At 36.9% G+C, this 9,925-nt stretch overlaps 1 pseudogene; it reads left to right on the forward strand.

Annotated features, from left to right (window-relative positions):
• The first annotated feature begins 9,296 nt into the window (after positions 1-9,296).
• LOC118834229 lies at positions 9,297-9,722 on the forward strand (annotated as a pseudogene).
• Positions 9,723-9,925: the final 203 nt, after the last annotated feature.

The raw sequence follows: 9,925 nt of genomic DNA on the forward strand, positions 1-9,925 counted from the left end.
GTGACCTTGGATAAGTTATCTAACTTCATTTACCTCAATTTCCTCAACTATAAAATGGAAACAATAAGACCACCTACTTCCTGTGAGAAACAAATGAGATAATACTTATAAAGAACTTTGCACAGTACCGGTAACATAGAAGTGCTTAATAATTGTTTGTTTCCTTCCTTGAGGGCAGAAGTTTTTTTGCTCTTTTTTTTCTTAGTTTTGTCTTTGTAGCCATGGTGGAGACTAGTGCCTTGTTTAAGGAATTCTTGTTTGACTAGATTGGGTTGTTTTGAGATCCATTTATGCCACTGACCAGAATATGGGCAAATGACTTCATCTCCTTGAGCCTCTTTCCTCATCTTTAAAATGGAGATACTGATGTCTGCCTTAGCAGGCTTTTGTGAGGATCAAATGAAAAAAAATTTCAGAGAGCTAGTAACAAATGAGAGACCATTATTATTGATCTGACTTCTGAAAACCAAAACTGCCTCCCTTGCCCCACCTGAGAGGACTGGACTTTATTTACTTATTCTAGTCTATATATCCAAGACCAGTGGTGGAAAGTACTCAAGTCACTACCCAAGAGCCATACATCTTTCTCTCAGAAAGATTCTGTGAAAGCATGTCATTTCTGTGCCCTTTTGTTTGATGGATGTACCTAACTCCCTGTTCCACAAACATTGAATAAGTTCTAATTATTGTCACTGTGCCAACTGCTTTGAAAAATGAAAATCTGCCCATGGAATTGTAATTCCTCTGTGGGAATTGTGGGGTTTTTCTACCTACCTGTCAAGGTGCAATTCAGAGCCTTCCTCCTCTGTGATGCCTCCCCCGACTATGTTAGCCCATCTTTTAGATTTAGATTGTGCCAGCAAGTGGAGGAACAAATTGATTCAAAATTTACTGAACACCTTGTAGTGCTGAGTTCTGTTGTTCTTTTGTTAGGCTCTGTTGTTAGGTGTATGTGAGGATGAGGAAGACAGAATTGTTGCCATTGAGAAGTTTTCTGACATTGGTTTAAACTTTTTATATATGTCAAGGTTTTGGCATCATTAACCAATTGATCAACTAAAAATATATATTTAGCTGCCAGAGGACAGCTAAGTGGTGCAGTAGAGAGAGTGTTGGGCCTAGAGTCAGGAAGATTCATCTTCCTGAGCTCAAATTTGGTCTCAGACACTGACATTACTACTACTCAGACATTACTAGCTGTGTGACCCTGGGCAAGTAATTTTATCCTGTTTGCTTCAGTTTCTTCATTGATAAAATGAACCAGAGAAGGAAATGGCCAACAACTCCAGCGTCTTTGCCAAGAAAACTCCAAACTGTATCACAAAGAGTCTGACGGGGTTGAAATGACTGAACAACAATACTTGCCAAGCCTCATGCTAAGGGACAAGGATACTGAAATACTCAAGTGGATTTGTGATCTCATAGGTTCGGAAATCTCCTCTAACAATGTGGATTGTGATCCATTTATGCCATCCCATCCTGTGTAGCTCTTGTCCACATCCTACCATAAGTTTGTCAAAGGGGGAAGGGCGTGCTGGAGCCAGATCAAACTGGTTTGTGAGAGCAGTTTGTTAAATTTTCGGTGTGAGTATTTATAACTCAGAAATCAGCAAACACTACAAATTAGGGCTTCAATTATTGTTTGTTGATTGTCTAGACTTAAGAATGTGATAGAATGTGAATAATTCAGATTAAGATAAAATATATGTCATGCACACATTTCATTTTTCCCCTCAGTGTTAGTTGTGAAATATTTTCCAGTACAATCCTACATAGGGGTCCAGCTAATACTTTGGGGGCCTTCTTTACTTTCTGCTGACAATGCAAGGGGCGATGCAACAATGGTCATTGACCACCTTTTGGCCGCCTCCCCCTAGAGACATTGGACAAGCTCAGCTTCTCTTGCTATTATATGATTCTTTCATGACATCTTCTGTTCTTGATCTTCAGAATTTCTTAATGGTTATATATGGTAAACTCTTCATACCCACCATATCGTCTCTATTCCCCCATGCGTGACATCAATTTTTAATTCTTTGGAGAGTGAAGAATCACATCCCATGCCTCAGTTTTATAGAGCAACACTGGCAGAACATTGGTGTTAAAAAATATGGGCTTATTATTTCATGGCTTCAAAGTTAAAGGTCATAAAAGATCTTTGCAGTTTCGCGAAGGTGGTTCACTCCTCTCTCATCATTCTAGTCAACTCTGGACCTAATTCATTAACTACCTGTACCATCAATCTGTCCTATATATACATGATGATGGACAAGTTCTCTATGTTTTCTATCCAGATGTATCTTAATGCCAATATTTTTTTCTCCTGATGGTATAGGCCGACAGGGGTGGGGAATTTGCAGCTTTGAGGCCACATGTGGTTTCCAAGGTCCTTGGGTATAGCCTTTTGACTGAGTCCAAGTTTTACAGAACAGATCTTTTTTGTTAAGGAGATTTGTTCTGTGAAGTTTGGATTGGGCCAAAGGGCCACACTTGAGGACTTAGAGTGCCACATGTGGCCTCAAGGGTGTAGGTCCCCCACTCCTTGTAGGACCTCAGGGACATCTCTGTCAACATTAATTCTTGTTGAAGATTATAGAGGAATACATATATTGGATTGGATTGAATTTTCTTAGTCTATAAGACAACATCCTGTGGAAGGTATTTTTTTTTTATTAAAAGCAAAACAAAGCAATAGCCTTGTATCAACTTCTTCTTCTCCCTCAATATCTAGCTTTTCCCTTAAATTAAAATTTAGCACCTGGCCTCCCCAAAAAGAAAAGAATTAGCAAGTTAATTGATTATTTTATTCTAACCAATAGACATTTATAAAGTCCCACTCTGTTTGAGAGAGGCAGAGAGACAGACAGGCAGACAGACAGACACAGAAAAAGACAAAAAGAGACAGAAAGAGAGACAGAGACAGAGAAACAGACATAGACACAGAGGGAGATGGACAGAGACAGAGAGAGACAGAGACAGAAAGACATAGAGAGATACAGAGAGGAAGACAGTAAGATAGAGACAGAGAGACACAGAGACAGAGAAACAAAGAAAAACAGACACAGAGAAAAACAGAGAGAGGGAGAGGGAGAAAGAAGGAGAGAGAGACAGAGACAGAAAGAGACACAGAAATACACACACACACACACACACACTCAGAGAGAGAGAGAGAGAGAGAGAGAGAGAGAGAGAGAGAGGCACAGAATTAGAAGTTTTATCAGTTCAAAGAATTTTAACCTGGGGATGTTTAAGAAATATTTTGATAACTGTATTTCAATATAATTTTCCCCTTTGTAATCCTATATATTTTCTTAGGAATCCTATATATTTTGTTTTATTTGTTTAAAAATATTATTCTAAGAAGGGGTCTATAGCTTTCACCAGGCTACCAAAGGGGTCCAGCCACACGAAAGTTAAGAATCCCTGTTTTAGAGGTAGAATTGACAACTTGGCAACTATTTGGATAAGGAGGTGAGAGAGAGTGAAGGACTAAGGATGATTATAAGGTGGTGAATTTAGGCAACAGAACGGATTATTATTTTGTCTGCAGAAGCAGGAAAACAATGAAGAGGGGGTAGCGTAGAGGGAAAGATGATGAATTCCATTTTTAAAATTTGTCTGATTATTTAGGAGGCTCCTGGTTATCACTTGTAATAAAATTTCCATTTATATGTCTCTTATGGTTACAAAGCTCTTTCACATCCATTACCTTAATTGAACTTCTCTAATGATAATAATTATCAACATCCTTCTCCTCCTCGTACCCCTCCTCCTCAAACATTTATATATTGTTTAAAGGTTCTAAAATGTTGTACACATATTCTGTTTGATAGGTATAGCAACCTTAGCCATCCATGGCAATCCCGAGAGAAACAGTATCTGTATTATACCCCTCATTTGCCAGGGGAAGAAACAGAATTTTATGGAGGTCATCTGACTTGTCTAAGATCACAGGGCCACCTCAAGATGACTGGATTAAGAGGTGGAAGGAATCTTAGAAAATACCTTGTTTAATCCTCTTTTCTTTGCTTCCCATTTATCAAGTTTAGCACAACGTTTAGCACTTAGTAGGTGCTTAATGGTTGTTGATTAGAGATTAATTGAATGATTGTTTTTATAATAGACAATATTCCAGGGATAGAAAGTGAATTACCCAAGGTCACAGAAGTAGTAATTGGCATAGATGGAATTTCATTCATGAAATCAAGAAATCTCATATTTAAAAGGGATCTCAAGTATTACCTATCCCAACCAATACATGGACAGGAATCCCCTATATGATATCCTTGACAAGTGGTCATCGACCCTTTGCTCGAAGGCCTCCAGTGCTTGTTACCAATGAAGACAATGCATCCCACTTTTGGATAGCTCTAAATTCAGTGTGTTCAACACTATGCCATAATAGTTTTTGATGGCAAGCTGACTGTTTCTTCCAAGGCTTTATTGTATACCTTTATTATGTATGCGTGTTTTAAGTAGGCATAACACAGAACCAGAAATCATTTCCATACCATCACTTAGCATAGTTTCTGACACATAGTGTCTGATGCTTAATTAATGCTAATTGGCTGCTTTTTTTCACTTCCCAAACTTAGACTGTTTCTATTTATAAATAGGAAGAAAAAGTGTTCTCTAAAAATGCTCTGTTAGGGACAATTGATGACTTGGATTTTTAAGGATCTTCTAGGAATGAAATTTCATGTGGTTTCCAAACTTGGGTGGTTCTCCTTTTGTTTTTAATGGCAAAATCTGAGTTATTCTTGCTTAACTTCCAATGTAGATGCTGAATGCATTAACCTTTAAATCAGAACTGTCCAGGGATAAATTAACTTACCTATTTGAGCAGCTGTGCCTGTGTCCAAATGGCTCCCATTGGTTATGCAGCAATATTCCTTGTTAGCTGCTGAATAGATAAAACTTTGCTGTGGCGTTGATGATAAAGAACATTAGGGACCTAAATTAAAGATAAGTTTTTAACCTATCAAGAATAATTTCTAGCTTTTTAAGTCACTTTTCATTTTGCCTTATCTTATCAGTGATAAAATTCAAACAGACAATTCATATGGTTGGGGAATGACTCATTCTGGGCTTATCAGAATATTCTTTCTAAACTTAGCTCTATGATGGACAAATGGCCTTCGCTATTTTCTTAATACCTATAATAATCGTCTTTACATGGTGTATCATAGTCATGATGCATTTTACTTAAGTAATTTTATCTGAACCTTACAGCTACATATCCAAGAGTGTTGACAATGAAATATTATTCCCATTTTATAAATGAGGAAACTGAGGCTCAGAATAGGCAAGTAGGCTGTCCAAGACCACACAGTAAATGAAAGAGCTCCAACTTGGACTCTAGTCTTCAGATTCGATTTCCAACTGCTCTTCCCACTACAGGCTTATGTTGACAAAGTAAAATGGAGAGCTAAAAGCCTGTCTCTAGAGACAGAGAGTCTCAGTTCACCTTAAACTTTATTACAAAGAAAAAGGGATGGGGACAGGGTAAGTGGCTTGGAATCTGGTTTCTTGGTTTCAAATGAAAGGGATTCTCTAGCTTTTACTTTAACTTTCATTTGGGTAGATACAGCACAAGAATCTTTGTATATGGGTGATGTGATATCAATAAAGTAAGAACAACTACCAAAGGAATGCTGATTTGACCCAAACTCAACTTAATCCAAGCAAAAAAGTGATCCATTCCCTCCTTCAAACATTCGGCATGTTATTTGTACCTCTAAATAGAACAATAATATTCATTGCTACATTCCTTTAAAATTTGCATCTCACTCTGTTCACACCAAAACTCTGGGGTGTTTAGGTACTATTATCCTCATTTTAACAAAGGAGGAAATTGAGACTCATAGAATTTTAGTGATTTTCTCGAAACTATACAGGATGCGTCGGGGCTAGGTCATCCTATTTCAAGTCAAATAGTCTTTCCCCTAAACCACAGTTGGATCTAAACAGGAAGATTATCTGCCATGTCTTCTCTATATTCCTATCATTTATTATAGGTCTCCACAGGCATTTCTTATCTGTCTTAGCTCTACCAGATGGTTAAGTGCTGAGAATGTCTAAATTTTAATTATAATTTATTTCTTCCTCTGAATCTGAGAACAAAAGTAAGCACTCAGTAAATATCAGCTTAATTTAATTGCCCTAATCAAAAGGAGAACAATAACTATGTTGGGATGCCATTTTGACAACCTGTACCCTGCCTATGCTTTACTTAGCCATGATAGTTCAATAGAGGCATTTGAGAGCTAACTTACTCATTATGGATAAAGTATGAATTCTAGCTCATCTTACCCAAAATACAATATTTAAAAATAAAAACATCTCAAAAAAGAAGCTTTCTAAAGAATTCAGAGTTATGTTGGGAAATTAGATGAACTGATAAAGAAGAAAGTAAACATAACCAGGAAAACACTATTGACTACAACCATGCAAATGGAGAGAACAGTAAAATGCAACAATTTTGTGTAATTATGATAACCAAGCTTGGCCCTGGTATGCCTCCCTTTATTCACCTGCAGATGTAGTAGAATATTGTTGTGGCATATTGCATTTAGGGTTAGAAATTTCAGACATGGTTGCTAAGTTGGATGGTTTTGCTGAACTCATGTCTTACTTATTTAAACTTTGTTATAAATGAAATCTTGATGAGTAATGGAAGTGAAAGGATATATACAGAAATGCATGAATTGTTAAAGGCATTAATAGAAAAAATATCATCGCTGCTCAAAACTGTGAGAAGTATATGATTTGATTTTTTAATTATTCGCCACATGAGCTTTAATATTCAAGTCACTTATCTATTTTGAATTTATTGTGGGATATTGTATATAAGTATATATAACTTAGAATGTATATTATGTATGTTTATACATATGAAATCTAAATTTAATTTTCTCCAGACTGCTTTACAGTTCTTTTTAGTAATTCTTGTCAGATAGGAAAGTTATTCCTTAGGTAATTTATGTTTGGGGTTTATTGAACACTGAGTTATTCAGTTCAATTATTTCTGATTCTTCCTTGTCTAGTCTGTTCCATTGATCTACTGTTCTATTTTTAAACCAGTACTAAATGGTTTTGATGATTAATGCTTGACACCATAGTTTGAGATCTGAAAGTGCTATTCCTTCTTCATTTCTACCTTTTAAAAATATTCTTCCTGACACTTTAGAACTTTTGTCATTCCAGTAAATTTTGTCATAATGTTGGCCAGCTCTATACAGTATCCCAATCTATTGTGGTAATAATAGTATTGTATTTCTTATCTTATTGGCATGACTCAGCCATGAGTCAAGTAAATGACAAGAATTTATTATGTGGAGGCACTAAACTAAATGCTGTCTACAAATAAAAAAAAGAAAGATAGCCCCTGCCCTCAAAGAACTAACATTCTGGAGGAAGATGACAAATAAAAGATAGCTGAGAAAGAGAGAGGAGGGAGGAGAGAGGAGAGAAGAGAGAGGAGACAGGCAGAGAGAGACAGAGAAAGAGAGAGAGAGAGACAGACAGACAGACAGAGACAGAGACAGAGACAGAGAGACAGAGGTGGGACAAAGACTATGGAGGTGGTGGAGAAACTCACTAATGGGAGAAAGGGATCACAGGAGCAAAAGGATGTTTCAGGGTGAGGAGGCCACAGGTATTGAGGGAACTCTTGGGGGACAAGGCAGCTGAGGCATGGTGGAGAAGTTCCAAAAGGTTTGAAGCAGAGACAAGAAAGAAAAGAAGGATCTCTGGACTGGACCCTTCCTAAAACTGGAATTTCTGGGAGGAACTTACTAATGTTAGTGCCATAAGCACTCAAAGTTTCTCTTGTTTTTTAAAGTATTTATTTTTTAAGGAACATTTTTAATTGCATCTTTGTAGGTATTGAGCATTCTTTGATAGATCAATTCCTAATTGTTATTATTGTTGTTTCAAAATATATTTTCTAGTTATTCTAAACAGGAATTCCTTTTCTATTCTGGCTTGTATTATTGAGGGAAGGTAGCACAATGGATATAGTGGTGGGTTTGAAGTCTGGAAGACTCATCTTCATGAGTTCAAATCTGGCCTCAGACACTTACTAGCTGTGTGACCCTGGGCAAGTCACTTAACCCTGTTTGCCTCAGTCTCCTCATCTGTAAAATGAGCTGGAGAAGGAAATAGCAAACCACTCTAGTATCTTTGCCAAGAAACCCCTAAATGGGGTCACAAAAAGTTGGATACAACTGAAGAAAACCTGAAACACAGGGTTGCTGCTTCTCATTTTTGGGCAGCTAGGTGGATCAGTGGTTAGAGCACTGGACTAATAATCAGGAAGACTTATTTTCGTGAATTCAAATCCAGCCTCAGATACTTACTAGGTGTGTGATCCTAAGCAAGTCATTGAGCCCTGTTTTTTCTTGCTTCCTTATTTATATATAAAGGGAGCTAGAGAAGGAAATGGCAAACTACTCCAATATCTTTGCCAAGAGAACCCAAATGGTGTCATGAAGAGTCAGACAGGACTGAACAACTATTGAACAACAAAAATAGATTTTGTTACTGCAATAGAAAAATGTAGTAGGTTTTTGTGGGTTTATTTTGTTACTTATAATTTTATACTGTAGCTATTGATCATTTAATTAGATTTATATTTTGATTAATCATTTAATTAATTCTATTTAATTAGTTTTTTTAATTGATTGCCTAGGATTTTCTAAGTAAACTATCATATCATCAGAAAATAGGAATCATTTTCTCTTCGTTTTTCTTTATGTCTTTAAATTGTTTCCCTTGTCATTGCTATAATTAATATTCTTAAAACTATCTCAAATAATTGCAGAGGAATCAGGAATTTTTGTTTACTCATATGTTATTAGGGAAGCTTCTAAGTATTTCCATATGGCATAGGATATTAGTTTTCAGTTTTGGGTAAATACATATTATCCTATATATAAAAGATTTTTCTATGATTATACTTTATAGGTTTTTTATTATGAACGAATCTTGTACTTTATCAAAGGCTTTTTCTACATCTATTCATATACTCATTTTAGAATATTTTGTTTATAATATAATTAAATTATTTTTCCTACTTTTGAAACATCTTTCAACCCCTAGTAAAGATTCAACTAGGTCAAAGTGAAGGCCTTTTGTAAAATTAATTGCTGAATCTTTTTTTTGCTAGAATTTTATTTAAAATTTAAAAAAAAAAAACACTTTTCGGCTTTGCAGACTCTACTACCAGAAGTCTTTGTCTTGGTTCCTTCCCGCCTCTCCCTCTGCCATCGCACCCACCCCAGGCGTCTGTGGCCATGGCCAACCCCAAGGAATACTTCGACGTTGCAGTCGATAATGAGCCCCTGGGCCGGATTACTTTCGAGGCCTTTGCAGACAAGGTTCCAAAGACAGCAGAAAACTTTCGTGCTCTGAGCAATGGAGAGAAGGGATTTGTTACAAGGGATCCTGCTTCCACAGAATCATTCTTGGGTTCATGTGCCAGAGTGGTGACTTCACAGGCCACAATGGCCCATCTATAGGGAGAAATTTGCTGATGAGAACTTCATCCTGAAGCATGCTGGTCCTGGCGTCTTGCCCATGCAAATGCTGAACCCAACACAAATGGCTCCTAGTTTTTCATCTGTACTGCTAAAACTGATTGGATGGAAGGCAAGCATGTGTGTGGTCTTTGGCCAAGTGAAAGAAGGCATGAACATTGTGGAAGCCATGGAGCCTTTTGATTCTCAGTATGGCAAGATCAGCAAGAAGATAACTATTGCTGTCTTGGACAGCTCTCATAAGATTTTTTGTTTATGCTTTCTTTTATTTTTGTCTTAACCATCAAACCATTCCTCTGTAGCTGGAGAGAGCACCCCCAAACCCCATCTGCTCTTATACCCTGTAATCCTTGTGCTCTCACTTCCTGCAATTCTCTTTGGATTTC

Source organism: Trichosurus vulpecula, chromosome 1, assembly GCF_011100635.1.
Source record: "Trichosurus vulpecula isolate mTriVul1 chromosome 1, mTriVul1.pri, whole genome shotgun sequence".
Classification (NCBI taxonomy): domain Eukaryota; kingdom Metazoa; phylum Chordata; class Mammalia; order Diprotodontia; family Phalangeridae; genus Trichosurus; species Trichosurus vulpecula.